This window comes from Lissotriton helveticus, chromosome 3_1, assembly GCF_964261635.1.
Source record: "Lissotriton helveticus chromosome 3_1, aLisHel1.1, whole genome shotgun sequence".
Lineage (NCBI taxonomy): Eukaryota > Metazoa > Chordata > Amphibia > Caudata > Salamandridae > Lissotriton > Lissotriton helveticus.
In genome coordinates, this window is record NC_136061.1 from 1,462,697,818 (window position 1) to 1,462,713,277 (window position 15,460).

The following is a 15,460-nucleotide window of genomic DNA, read 5'->3' on the forward strand; positions in this document are numbered from 1 at the left end:
ACCCACGCGGTCGTGAACGGGCGCGGCCATCTTGTTTCTCATTCATTGCTATGGTTCTGGGCATGCTTTCTGTATCCTCTCTGAATCTCTGCCATCCTTTGCTTGTTTGAAGTTTTTTTGATCTATTTTACTTATTATCTATCCCTCTATTTTTCTAGCTCTATATTTTTGTGTTTTCTGCTACTTTTTATTAATTTTAAACTACTTTTTTAAACTCTTTTCTTTTCTTCTTCCCTATTCTATTTATTCTTTAATATTTAACTTCATTTCTGCCCAGACCATGGTAAAGGGAGCCGGGAAGCACCCTGAGAAGGGGAAGGGTCCCGCACCCCGTGCCCGGCTCCCGTGCGGGCGTTTGAGGGGGGAGACAGTGACAGCCCGGGAGATTTTTAGTGCGGAGGAGGTGGCCGCACTAATATTCCACGTCCAGCGCCGCCTCCCCAAGACCATCCTGGGAGGCGGCAAGATCGCAACCGGCTACGGCATCCGGGAGCACCGGAAGCGGTGGGAGAAGGTGTGCCGGGCCATGTTTAAACTCTCTGGGGTCCGGCGCACCTATAACCAGGCCACCCACCACTGGACGGATGTCATGGACCGGGAACGCGACTTGCTGGACGTGCTCGGCGTAGAGGTCCCCGGGCTTGGTGAGTAGTAGTAGCTATTTCTAGCTATTTCATCACTACTCTGTTTTATCCGGCTCTGTTATTTGCAAATCTTTGTTCTTTACCAAGAGCAATAATGCTGCCGATTACATTGTAGGTAAATTATATTTCAAAATCTTCTATGCATTTCAGGTGCACTGCTCTCCTTCTCAGTAGCCTTGCTACTATGCTTATTTGTTTTGTATTTTGTGTTCATTTCATTGGCCTGAGAAATTATGTATGAGTGTAGTGTAAAGAACTGCGTAATGCTAGACACTAAGGGTCATATTTTCAATTACCGGCGCATCGCTGCAAAGTAGCAGGGATGCGGCAGTAATTGTGCGCCATGCCACCACCACCACCCATGGGCCCAAAACGTCACAGGAGCCTTACGCATCTGTGCCGTAAAGGCGGCGCATTGCTGGAGTTGCGTGCCAACGATGGCGCAGCTCCAGCAATGCTCTGGGGTGCCCTATCTCCCCAATGCTGCATCAAGCCGTACGTCGGCTTCAAGCAGGCGCAGGGTTTGAGTCACGCATCATTGTCCTAAAAGTGACTGATTGACATCTTGTAGATTCCCCTCAGCCACTTTTAGGATTCGTTCCTGCACAGGAACGCCCTCCCTTGCGCCGGAACGCCCCCTGATGGCGCAGGGCTTTACAACGTGATGCATCTCCCATATGCGCTTTTTTTTTTTTAAATACGCCGCACCATGGCGCCTCTTTTGTTCTGCCGCTGCGTCACAAAAGTCACGCAACAATGGAGGAAAATGAGCCGCAAGGGACTTCTAAATCAGCCCCAACAGACTGAAGTCCAGTACTTCCTTTAGACACATGGCTATAAGAAGAAATAGTGGTGGTGGTCGGTGGATTGATAGTTTGAGTATTCACTGATCTGCAAGCATGATGGACTTTGTCTGTCACTTCGCGTGCTGCGGACTGCTGCCTGCCAGGCCTAGGCAAACCTTTTTAGTAGTCTGTTTAGTGAGTTACATAGGAACTTTCAAAGTCAACGGTCCGCAAATCAGGCAATACGAATAACGTAGTATACCACATGAGATTGGTCAATATATCCCGTGGAATAGTTGTCTATCTATTTGCTATTTCGCCAAAATATTTTGTTATTGTTCTTTTGAAATTTTTGATTTGGTTGACAAATATCATCCATGTTTTCTGGTCTTTCTTTCTTTCATGTTGTATATCAGCTCCCCCCAAGGGCAAGAGGACACAGGAAGAGGAGGGTGCTGTTCAGGAGGATGCAGGCCAGGATCGGGCAGGCGAGGGCTCCTTTGCTGGCCCCATTAAGTTTTAATTTCAATATAGAGTACCTATTTTTTCCTAGCGTTCCTCATTCGATTTTTTCTAAATCGTCTTTGATCTTCTTGTAGACTGGATCTAAATTCTTATCCTGCCTCGACTATGACTCCCTGTGGTATTACTAGATTATTCTTATTAGTCTGTCTGTGTAGCTAACTAAGATTGCACATTTGGCAATTCCATTGGACTCCCATTCTAGTCAGCAATAGCTCTATGCACTGAGTGCAGTCCTCTGGGATTGTCCATAATGTCTTTTCAAGTCTTCTAAATGTTTATGCTTTGACAATTGCCAACAATAAAAACGTGAATGACCACCAAGAAAGAATAAGATACTACTTTACTTTTGGTTTGGATAGGAGGACAACCCATTCTACTACTGTTGCAGGGACAAATCTGCACAAACCGAACTATGAACACTAAATAGTGCATTGTTTATCAATTATAATAGGCGTAGGTAGACTTTCTTTCCACATACCTCAGTGATATCAGACTTTGAAGAACCCCCAATCTCCTTACTGACTAGATAGTGTGGCAGAGTCATTTAGCTCCCAAAGTCACCGATGATTGATCCCCAATGATGATTAGATTATCCAACGCAGGACAAGAGTACGGAGTCAGAGTCAAGAAGTGTCAGAGGCACTCATGCTTGCAAAAATTCCAAAACCTTTAGCTCATCCACTCTAGTCTGGAGGACCAAAAACCACAGAGTCTATTTAAGTTTAAAAGCTTTATTAAAAGTAAACACATTTATTAAAATCAACTTTGTCATAAAAGTAAACGTTTAACTGAAAATGGAAAAGTGCTTAGTGCTAAGGATTAATTGGACACATTTCTTGTGGTCGAGCTGAGCTCTCACCTGGTTTGAACTTGAGCTTGACCCTGATCGTGTTCTTAGAAGTCAAGCTTCTGTTAGGAGAAAAAGTGGTGTGTGTTAAAAATAAAAAGCAAGCATTCATCAGTTGTGCCAAAAAGTGCAGCAAGACAACAGCCTTCCCTGGAAAAAGGGACATTTTTACTTTAGAGTAGACAGTTACAAATTATTACATTGTATTTCATTTTTTTAACATTTCTTTATTCCTCCTAGATCAAATATTATATAGTAGTGAGTGGTGTATTCTAACATTCTTAAATGTACTTTGTAGGTGGAACATCTGGTGGGGGGGCCAGCGCGGAGGTGGTGGTGTTGGAGGAGGACTCTGGGGAGGAGGCGGTGCAAGTGCCGGACATTCCTGTGAGGGTTCACACGGTGGTGGCGGGAAGAGGTAAGCTATATATTCCTTACTTATTGAGATTGAAGACTGCATAGTGTGCTTTCTGCACTGGTGTATTATAAATCAACCAGGTAGTAGCCTCCTCTAAATGTACTTCGACTTAGCTGTGAAGTTTTTGGTGAGAAGAATCCCAATAAGATCTTAGATGAACTTGATGGATGGGATGAACGAAAAGCGAAAGAAGGGTGTAAGTAAGTGTGGAAGGACGAGAAATTTTATGATGGCTGGCAAAGAAGAATGATATGTGTTTGCTTGGTCCCCGAGGTGGCTGGGAAGGAAAGAATATGGTATGGTGCATGGCTGGGTCAATGATGAAGCAAGGATGGGTGGAAGGAGAACAGCCTGGGTGGGTGAAACAGAAACTGTATGTGTGCATATACTTTGAATGGATGGATGCCTGGAGCATGGTATTATCTGACTCTTAGATAGCATATGTGTATCTAGAGAGAGTAGATGGTCACTGCACTGGATGAACTAAGCGTTACCTTGAAGAGCATGTAACACCGCACCCGCACGTCCGTTCCAGTGTAGGGAAGGCAAGGAAAAGAAGTTGTAAATTTGTCCAAATACTACCATGAATAGTAGCAGTAGTTTGTATTGCAACTGCAAGCACAGCATATATCCTGTTATTACGGTGGACACTCCGTACCTCTCTTAATAACTTTAGTTTCGTAGTAGTACGTCATTCATGTGTGGGTGTATCACTGTTCACTCAATAATAAGCAAAGCACCTAAAGTCATCCCATATGTCATCAAATACATCCCATGTGAAGTGATAGATAATCAAATTATTTAGCTTCTTCATTTTCCTTTTCTAGTACTCATTTGCACTGTAGGGTGAAAGCTAAATTAATTAAGCAGTAGCCCTTGTAACAGAGTATTCTCAGTGCCACCCGTAATAGAAAAGTAATAGCTTCACCACCTGCATGTAGTGGACCGGTACAGTAACGCAAGTCTGTCTCACTCATCATGGTGTGCGTCTGTTTTTCTCGGGTGCAAGTTCACTGCGCTGGCATTCTGCCGGCTTGCATAAGATAACGTACCAATTTTCCTAAACAAGAGAGAAGAAGAAGAATAAGACTGCTGTACTGTCATAGTCGACTGTAATGGAAGTCCATAGTGGTCGTAGAATTTGTTCATTAAACTCCCACTAATGTTAGAGCAAGGATGCAGAAGTGGGAGGTTAGATAGATACTGTCCTCAATAGTTATGTACAGTGCTTTCAATTTGCTACTTGTACTGTGACACAACTTTCGGCTCAATCACTTTGTGTTATTAATGTTAAGGAGCATTGGTTACAGACTATGTCTTTCTTTCTTCATATAGTTGCTCCTTCCAAATCGACATCACGGAGGGAGCAGGCTCGAATGGCCCGGCAACGGAGGCTGGATGCCACTGTCGCCGAATATCGGCGGCTGGTAGCCCTGGAGGAGGAGGACACGCAGTCAACCGGTGGAACCACAACATCCTCCACTGGGACAGCTGCATCCTCCTCCGTGCCCCCACGGGCTGCCAGCCAGCGCAGTGCTCCAGCGGTACGGAGCCGGGCTACCAAAGCCAACCGCCACCGCCGAGCAGCAAAAACATAAGCTGCCCCCCACAGGAGTTGCAAGGCACGCCAACGCCGCTTATCCCTCAGAGTGTCCTACCTGGAGCAGGAGGTCCATAGCTACAAGAACTTGGTGGAGGGCCTCCGCTTCGACCATGCCACCCTCCGCAAGGAGTATGATGCCCTGGCCGCTAAATTCAACAGCACCCTCCAGTAGTGTAGTGTCCCTTGCCCTTTTTTTAGAGACTTTTGGGGGGTGGGATTTGGGAGTTGATTTCTTTTTGGGACTTTTGAAAGACAATCGTTGGGGTTAGGGAGGGTCTTGAGGGAGATTATTTTGTTAGGGCTACATAAATATACTTTTTTAAACTTTATCTGACCATACCTGTTTTTTACTGCTTTTGAGTCTGGTGGGTGGGGGTTTAACAGTAAGTTTGTTTTCCTGAAGAGTCCTAGGACTTTAGTAGTACTACCGTCAATCTCTCATCTAGTCCTAATACTCCATTATACTACCTCCCACCAAAGGCTTATCTTACCTGTAATTTGTGTTTGAAAGTAGGGCTAGGCCCAGGGCTGGCTCCACGGGAAATGGCGATTAAGGTTGGCAATCCTGGGCGGATGAAATGTCCTCATTGCGGTGGTACTAGTGGTGTGACACAGTGGCAGTTGCATGCATATGGAAAAAAAGAAAACAAAACCTGGTTTGTCCTTACTGTAGCATTACAACGGTTACGGTACGATAGAGAATATAGCAGGTGACAGTACACTAGAACAGTGCCACAATGTAGCCTAACAAATGGTAAAGTATTGCAAGGATAACTAGTACTTGCGTTGAATTTATTTGACATTGGCTCCTAATACTACAAGAAATAGTACTGAAGCTGAGTAAGTCTAGAATATATCCTCGGATTCCTTCACCAACCTGTTGCTATGACCTTATCCTCCCCAGCAAGTGTGTGGAATTATTGATGTCATTTAGTCACACATCAAGCAAAACCACACAGCCCGGGGGAAAAGGGTTAGGGTTTGGAAAATGGATGGGAATGGGGGTTTCTTTTTGGGTAGGTTTTGTTGAGAGAAGAAAAAAAAAGCACAGCATGGACAAACAATAATTGAAGATAAAGAAATCTTTGGGTACAAACTAAAGCGAACCACAAATCTTTTAAGTGACATAAAGGAAATGCATGCCCTACTGCATGCATTGTTACTGAAAAGTAAGTTGTACTAGAATGCGACAGTACAGGGCTGCAGCGTTTTCACTAGCCTATCTCTGCACTCAGAGAAACACTTCTTACATTAAATTAGGTTTAAAAATTAGCCGAAGTAAAACCTATAGAATGGCTGTAGGGATCAATTTAGAAGCAGAGAGAGATCCAAGAAATACAGTCACACTCATAGAAGAAAACAATGGATACTGTATGTGTATGTTGTTGGAGTTGTCCTGTTGAATTTGGTAAGTAAGTTGCATGCAGCAAACAATTCCTCTTATTAGCGGCACTCCTCCATTCCAGCTGACGCTTCGTCCATCAATGTTGGTGACCACTGACAGAAGACACCCTGTCTACTGCCTGCCTGGCGGATGTTGAATTGCGGCTCGTTAATGTGAAGCCTGACTCCATCTTTTTTCCCCATTGCACAGACTGAAACCCGGCCTGTAATTATTGAACGGAAAACAGTAAGTGCTATTACAATACCACTGATAAATAAATATAAGGTATGTAGGCTGTGTGGTGCAAAAAGTCACACTTTGATTTTCCTAATAGACAGTACAATATTTTTGAAAGTGCGTACTCTGTCTGAGTCACCTTTTGAAGGATAAATAAGTATGGCCAAATTAATTTAGCGGATCTTTCCCCTCAAGCTAGATGTACTGTAAACTGTGTTTTAGAACAAAATTAGACCTTCCCAGCAGTGCTCCCACCCAGACCCTTACTAAAGCCAGTCTCAAAAATGTAGAAGACCCCCAATCAGATCTCAAAAAATGAGGCCTAGCAGGAAACTGGTGACAAAACGTACTTTGAAAGTAAAAGTAGGCCCAAATACCCCCTTACCCACCGTGGATTGTATTCAAACCACTTGCAAGCAAGCAAAAGTATCCGTAGCCATCATCGCTCCAAGAGTGCTCTAAGACCCCAGAACTCATTTGCAAAAATCTAGAACACCCCGAAACACATGCAATCCTGCTGCTAGGGCTAACCCTAACGAACCCTAAGTTACAAAAAGTGCCAAAAGGCTTTTCCTTATGGATTTTGTCCAAACCACTTCTATCCGGTATTAGACCTTCCCAGGAATGCCCCAAGACCCGCCAACCCACCCGCAAAAAAGCACGCGACTACACCCCCAAACAGCCAAAAAGCAAAATCTCATACTTACAATATCTCTCGGCCTTCGGTCCAAACGCGCTGTGCAGCTAGGTCACCATCATAACTCCTGTTTTCCACCACGGATTTCCTGAAAAGCAAAAGCAATCTAGATTAGACTGTTGCAGCAGTGCTCCGACAGAGACCCCGAAACCCACCCACAAACACCAGGAAGCCCCCCAAACAGGCCCCCGAAAACGCTACATTGAGCAAGATGTCAGAAGAAATAGCAAAAATAAATTCTGCTTGGATTTTGTCCAAACCACTTCTATCCGGTATTAGACCTTCCCAGGAATGCCCCAAGACCCGCCAACCCACCCGCAAAAAAGCACGCGACTACACCCCCAAACAGCCAAAAAGCAAAATCTCATACTTACAATATCTCTCGGCCTTCGGTCCAAACGCGCTGTGCAGCTAGGTCATCATCATAACTCCTGTTTTCCACCACGGATTTCCTGAAAAGCAAATGCAATCTAGATTAGAATGTCGCAGCAGTGCTCCGGCAGAGACCCCGAAACCCACCCACAAACACCAGGAAGCCCCCCAAACAGGCCCCCGAAAACGCTACATTGAGCAAGATGTCAGAAGAAATAGCAAAAAAAAATTCTGCATGGATTTTGTCCAAACCACTTCTATCCGGTATTAGACCTTCCCAGGAATGCCCCAAGACCCGCCAACCCACCCGCAAAAAAGCACGTGACTACACCCCCAAACAGCCAAAAAGCAAAATCTCATACTTACAATATCTCTCGGCCTTCGGTCCAAACGAGCTGTGCAGCTAGGTCATCATCATAACTCCTGTTTTCCACCACGAATTTCCTGAAAAGCAAATGCAATCTAGATTAGACTGTCGCAGCAGTGCTCCCAGACCCCAAAACTCACCCACAAACACCCGGAACCCCGCCAAAGAGCACCTCAAAGGCAAGCAAGTCAGCAAAAACGGCAAGAAATTTCCGCCTCATATTTGGTCCAAACCACTTTTATCCGTTATTAGAGCTTCACAGCAATGGCCCCAGAGCCCTCAACTCACCCGCAAAGAAGTAGAACACCCCCACAAGTGCTGAGTCTTTCTTCATAGGGCGTAATCCAGCCCTCTGCTTTGAGGGAAATAGGAGTCTGGAGGAGGAGGATAGAGGAGCATGTTCTTCTGAACTTGTGAACCTGAGGAATGTACACTGCGGCACCTTCAAATCAATAAGCAAACAAGTGAAGACAGTTCTGCTGATGGGCTTGTTTTTGTCATTAGGTGATTAAAGTTTGAATTAAATTAACTGTGCAAAACAAAGAAAGACAGACACACAGGAATAAAAGTGAATAAGGACGAAAAAGAAAGTTATTCATTCATTGTCTCATTTTCAGGGCTCGGTGTCAGGGAATAAGAATAAGAGTTCGTCATCATACTCTGCGAATTCAGGCAGGATGCGGTCAGTGTCACCGAACAGAGAACAAATTCCCTCATCTACGTTGCTGTCCTCCTCGTCTTCATGCGGCGTGGTTTCTCGTACTTTGTAATCTGGTGGTATGAGGTGCTGATTCATCTTTATCATTGTTAACCTCTCCACATTTTTGGGCGAGAGGCGGCTTCGTTTGGGAGTTACAATGCCACCAGCAGCACTGAAAACACGTTCAGAAGACACACTTGCGAGTGGGCAAGACAAGTAGTTTATAGCCAGGTTGGAGAGCTGTGGCCACAATTGTTTTTTCCCATGCCAATACTCCAATGGCTCACCATTAAGAAAGACCTCTGTTGAGTCATTCAGATAGTCCTGCACCATCGACTCAAGGTCCTCAACGGTTCCTCCACTTTGCTTACTTTTTGCTGTGCCTGTGACCTTTTTTCGAGAACCATACCCAAGCCAAGATAGCCAATCCTCTTCAGCAGCCAATGTTACTCTTGTGTGTGGTGCAGATGATCCGGTTGCCGGTGTCTTTAACGGCTGAGAGGTCACTTGTGCCACAGCCACAGGTGCAGAAGTGGATTCTTTTGACTGGGGATGGCCTGCTGATGCTGATGCTGATGTACTGCCTTCTCCTTCAATATCCTGCCGTTCTTTTTCAAACCTCTTGGCTGACCTGGCTAGCCAAAGTTTGTACTTTTTAACATCTTCATCAGCAAAAGGAAAGAATGCTTGGCCTGCCAGCGCCTTTTTGTAGCGTGGATCCAGAATAGTAGCACAAATGTAATGCTGTTCTGAGTTGATCATTTTAAGACTTCATCACCACGTAGGCGCTCTAATAATTTCTCCAACAAAACAAAAGGGTCTTTGTTTTATTCATCTTTTTCTAACTCAGAAGACACCGCCTTCAGTTCGTGCTCCAGCATGCACAACAATGGGATAGCTTTTCCCAAATTACAGTCCTCCTTGCTGACTGCACGCGTGAAGACCTCAAAAGGACGAAGCATTTCTGTCATGCTTTTAACTATGTCCCATTGCGCTGCATCCATCCTCAGGTCCTTCTGAGCTGTACCCTGTTTTAAGAAATAGTAATTGAGTACCGTATACTGCTCATACAGACGCTCAAGCATGTAGAAGGTTGAGTTCCAACGTGTTGACACCTCCTGGATGAGTGCTTTCACTGGCATTCGACGTTGATGTAGCAGGCTCCTCAGATGCTTCCGGGCCTTAAAAGAATGGCTGAAATGGTTGCACATTTTTCGGCAGGTGGCCATTACCTCGCACGCTGGACTGTCTTTATCACTCAAGAATTTTTTAACTACCAGGTTGATACAGTGCGCCAAACACGGCACTCTGAAATAGTCACCCAGCGCCATGGCCTTAACTACATTGGCGCCATTATCCGTGGAAACATAACCAATCTGGCGTTTTTTTGGGGACAGCCAGTGAAAGACCTTTTTGTTAAACTCGTCCAAAATGTTTCGTGCTGTGTGACGTTTCTCCAAGCCAAACATGGCTAGTGTTGCATGTTTCCGAGCAGCTTTAAAAACTTGGTCCGGGTCAACACCTGCGTTTAGCTTTGCTTTAACCCCTGAAAAAGAGACCCAGTGTGCAGTGATGCACATGTAATCAGCGCCTGCGCCACCGGTCCACATGTCTGTTGTCAGATGTATAGTGTGAACAGCACTCTTCTGCAAAGCTGCCCCAATCACCTCCAGCACATGTTCATGTAGTGCTGGAACCGCAACTCGGGCAAAATAGAACCGGCTAGGAACCTTCCATTTAGGGCAGAGCGCTGCGACTAATTCTAGAAAACCTACCGCTTCTACAAAAGAAAAAGGGAGAAGGTCCAGAGCTAGCATTTTAGCCAGCTTAGTGTTATACAGACGCGTCAGTGGGTGGTTGCGTTCATATGGCGCGTCTGAACAAAACATGGTTCTAATGTTGCCCTGGACCAAGCATTTACGGGATGATAATGACTTCGTTGACCCAATTTTGCTCGCTGGTGAACTTTTTCGCATTGGTGTCTCACTCGCTCCAACACTCTTAGTGTGCCTCACATGGGGTGTGCTGCTGACAGGGGTACTGGGTGTAAGTGAAGTGTTTGACACGTCTTCTTCCTCCTCGTCATCATCAGATGAAACATCAACGTTTTCTTGACTTCCAATTCGGGCTTCCTTGATCTCCTTCAGGTGCGCAAACCATTGGACAGCGTGCTGTCTCCTAAGATGACCTCTCTGGCCTCCGGTACCATAGTTGGTACCAAACTTACCACGACTAACTGCAATCTTACAAATGCTACAAATGGCGAACTTTTCCCTTTTTGGGCAAACAGTAAAGAAGTCCCAAACTGGGGACTTGAATTATCTGTGGGGGCCGGAGGAGGCGGCGATACTGGTGGTGGTGGTCATGCTGCTAATGCCAGATGAAGTGGAGGATGTGGATTGCTGAACTTTAGTACGTTGTGCACTTTCACCGCCACTAATTAAGGTCGAGGTGGATGGAGGTCCCTTCTTGCGAGAAAGAAATATGGAAGCGGTACGAGTTGGTGTACTACTTAACTCAAATGATTGTGGTGTTTCCACTGCCTCCTCGTCGACAACATCATCATCATCACGCTCAGCAGCTCTTCGGGCTAGGGTCAAAATGACTGTTTGCTGCATGCCTGCTGGGGCTGCAGTGACCTTTATGATGACTGGGTCGTCGTTGTCAGAGTCTTCATCAGCAGCAGTATCCGCCACTTCTTGTTGAGCCTCATCACACTCCATAACTCTGAGACTTTGGACGAGCTTCCTTTTACGCTTAACTACCTTTGTCAGATCATGGTGTGCCTCACTCTCAGACGGCAGTGGTGCTGGTTTCCAATTTTGATCCGTATCATCAGAAGGAGGTGTGCTTGAAGAAGATGTAGACACCACCCTTGATCTCTTCCTTGCTATGGGTGTGGAAGACAATGAATGATCATCAGGAGGAGTGGCTTCCTCAAAAGATACCTCGCCTTGATTGTCGATTTCCTGATGTGCCCCTACTTCGGGAGGAACAACTATTGTGGGCACTTGTGACCCTCCATGCACCTCTGCTTGCACATCTCCTTGCGCTGCCTCTCCTTCCACATGTACTTGGGCTTGTACTTGCACATGTGGTTTTTGTTGTGGCTGTGGTTGTTCAACACTCGTCAGATGAGTTACAACAACCTGTGTTGATTGAGGGACATTGCTGCTACTTTCTTGCGATGAGCCAACATCACTGGTCGATGGTGATTGAACAACTAGACTAAGTGCCTCTGCAGCAGTGAAGGGCTTGGACTTAAGTTGGCGTGGTGGTGGTGGTGGCACTGAGCCCAATGGAGCGGGGGTGCTGCTCCCAGCTTGGTCCCCAGCAGATCCCGCTGCTGCTGCAGGCATACTTTTTTTTTTACTCCCAAAAAAAGGGGCGGCCGGCACACCAGTCTCCTTGGTAACTTGCTTCTTCTGCTCCTTACTGGCAACTTTCTTGCTAGAGGAGCTACGGGTAACTTTTTTTGGGGCCATCTTCTTCAGAGCAGGTCAGAACAGCAGGCAGCAGTTGCACGAGTTGCAGAGTTGTCTGTGTCCAGACGTGACATCGCGTGACGTTATGCTGCACACACACACCGCTGCAGGACTTCTTCCTGGCACTGGTGGTTCTCTTGAGTCTTGTGCACCTAAAAGCAATGGAAGACAGAGGAACATCAGTTCAGTTATACACCCCAAAAAATCGAAAAACACAGAAAAATCAGCACAATCCCATGCCATCCATGATGTTTACATTCAAGACACCGAACAGAAGGACTAGGCCCATGCAACACTCACTACCCCTGGGCATAAAGGTTGAAAGCTAAGCAAAATGGTTGCAGACCTAAGAACACTGCCTGCATTCAAAATGTCCGCCTGCATCCCAGCACATGGCCAGGGCCTGCCTGTTGCAGCACTCAAAATGGCCCCCACCCACATGGCCAGTCCCCATGAACACCCCAAAAAATCAAAAACCACACAAAAATCAGCACAATCCCAAGCCATCCATGGCCTCAATGATGTTTAAATTCAAGAAGACACCCCACAGAAAGACTAGGCCCATGCAACACTCACCACCCCTGGGCAAAGGGCCCCACCAGCAGCCCCAAAAAAACGACAAAAACCACAAAAATCTGCACAATCCCAGCCCATCCATGGCCTCAATGGTGTTTAAATTCAAGAAGATACCCCACAGAAAGACTAGGCCCATGCAACACTCACCACCCCTGAGCAAAGGGCCCCACCAGCAGGCCCAAAAAACGACTAAACCAAATCTTTTCTTTCTAGACACTCGAGTACAGTGGTGAATGTTTTACGTTGTAAAATAGACAGAGCACTTGCACTTTAAATAAAGAATTACTTTTTACGATACCTTGTGAAGGAGGGAGTCAGTGGCGGAGCTGCGCTGACGTCACTCAGTGCCGCGCTGGTATTGGTCGAGACAGCGGGCTTGTAGCTGAGATAGCATTGTAAAGGAGGGGTGAGCACAGGAGCGTGAGAACTCGTTTCACGAGAAACGCCGCGCACCCATTGGATGAAATTGTTTGAAATCACGCATTTGATTGGTTGCAGAAAAATAAAAGACGCATTTGTATTGGAAGTGATTTTGTAAACAAAATAATTTGCGGAAAAGTATATGTGGCATCAAACTCATCCAGAGATTCGACCTGATCCAAGATATCAAGGTTTTGTGAGGGAACAGTGGAGAACAACTAGAAATAACATTATGTACGGAAGCAAGAGAAAATTGGCTCTTGTAGACAAAGTAAAGAATTATTTCAAGAAAGACAAGCCTATCAAAACTAGAGAAGGAGTTATTATTCCACCACCTAACACTCCCGCATCATTTATGATGTTTGACAGAGGCTACCATGCTTGCGTATGGTTAGAAAATTGGGTGGAATATACTAAAGATGACGGAATTTTGGCATTTCCGTTAGAAGGTACATTTAATGGCAGGATTCTGTTCAATTTGAGAACCCGAATGAATGATTTGCATCCCAGACCTAGACTAACGCAATATGAGGCATTAGAAGAATGGGAAATAGAGACTTTTGAGCGAGACAGACCCAGAATGGACAAAGGGTTAGCTAAATTTTATCCAAAGATACAGAAAGAAACCCGAGAGAAAAGAATGAAAGAATGGAGACAGAACATGATGGTAGAAGGACTGTACCCTGTAATAACAGTAAAAGAGCCCATGGGAGGGAAAAGGACAGAAAAGACAAAGCATTTAATGACCAGTGGTGATTCAGACGATGATTATCTGGAGGATTTATTAATGAAAAATCCACCACCTTATAATGAAGGACTAAGATCTTTAAGTGCGAGAGATCCATGTCTAAGACCTCCTTATGAGGAGGATTCAAGATCCTTGAGTACGGGAAATCCCTTTCTAACACCCAATTATGGCGAGGGTCCAAGCATGACAAATCCAAGTGCACCGAGTTATGGCCCTCCCTTAATTCCGCAGATAGTACATGAAACCTCCATGGAAAAGGTACTGCAGGATAGGGAACGAGAGGCTTTAATTAAACAAAGAACCGAACTAATTCAGAAAATCTCCCAATTGAATACCAGTCCTGAAGCTTTGACGATTCCAGTAACTATCGGACCAGTTGTTCCTATGTATGGGGATAAACAAAGTAGTTCAAAAACTCCAATCATAACCCCATCTGTAGTACAGCCGAGAAAAGAGCCCTTGATAGTAGATGATCAGGCAAGTGAATGTGAATCTGTGATTTCCTTGATGGATTTACCGATAAGGGAACCAGAAGGGAGTTCAAAGAGGAAAAACACTCCTTTTACTTCGAGAGAAGTACAAATTGAGTCATCTTCAGGTACTAGAAGTGCTACGGTAGAGACTCCTAAAGAAATTGACAGATGGACCAGAGAATTAGAGAAACCAAATCCTCAGCCAAAACCATTAGATATATACAAACTGAGAATAGAATTAGAGGAACTGATGGCTGAGAATATGGGGCTGGACAGACTAAACACTCTTAGTGAAGAGGAATTGTTATTCATTTGTAAAAGTCTTACCCGTAATACCAGACTGTACCATGAGAAATGAATGGACACTGCAGCTCGTATGGGAATAGACGTTAGCCGATCTAAAGTTTTGCAAAAACCTTACAGAGCAGAATTCTCAGACAAAGATTTAGAGAACATGAATGTGTCAGGGAAAAAGGTACAGATCAGAGAATTGTTAAACCTGTTACAAAAATGGGGAGACTTAGAAAAATGGAAAGCCAGGTGGGCCAAGAAAAAGAAGATAGTAGATCAAAGCAAATGACATCTGAATATGTTTTAAAAGAAGCAGAAAAGGTAGAAAAATGATATCCAATGCGAGAAGTACCAGGTGGAGGATATGTACATGTTCCATGGTCCCGACAGGATATTGTGTCCTTTACAAATGACTTTCCAAAATTACGAGAGAAACCTGTAGACTGGTACAGACAGGTCGAGAGATATGTGTAAGTTCAGAAATGTCTCCTGAAAGATCTAGATGGTTTCTTTGACATTGTAGTTCCTGTAGATGTATGGTCTGAATGTAAAATTGCTGTTGATTGGCCCAGTGAGGAATTCCAGAGGGACCCGAAGACAGGGGCTCCTTCGGGGGATGTGATGAGGAAGTACGATCAGGTAATGTTGTATCTGAAAGGAAAAGTGTCTGCAAAGGAAATTGATTGGACCCGAATAGACAGAACTACCCAGAATCGAGATGAAAAAGTGCATTCTTATTATGAACGACTGTTACAGGTGTTCAAGACATACAGTGGTCTGGACAACATTGAAATGAAGGACATGACTCACTTCATTTATCGATGTGTGTTAGGGTTAAGGCCTGAGATCTCTCAGTGGATCAAAGACAATAACATCTGCTGGCAAGCT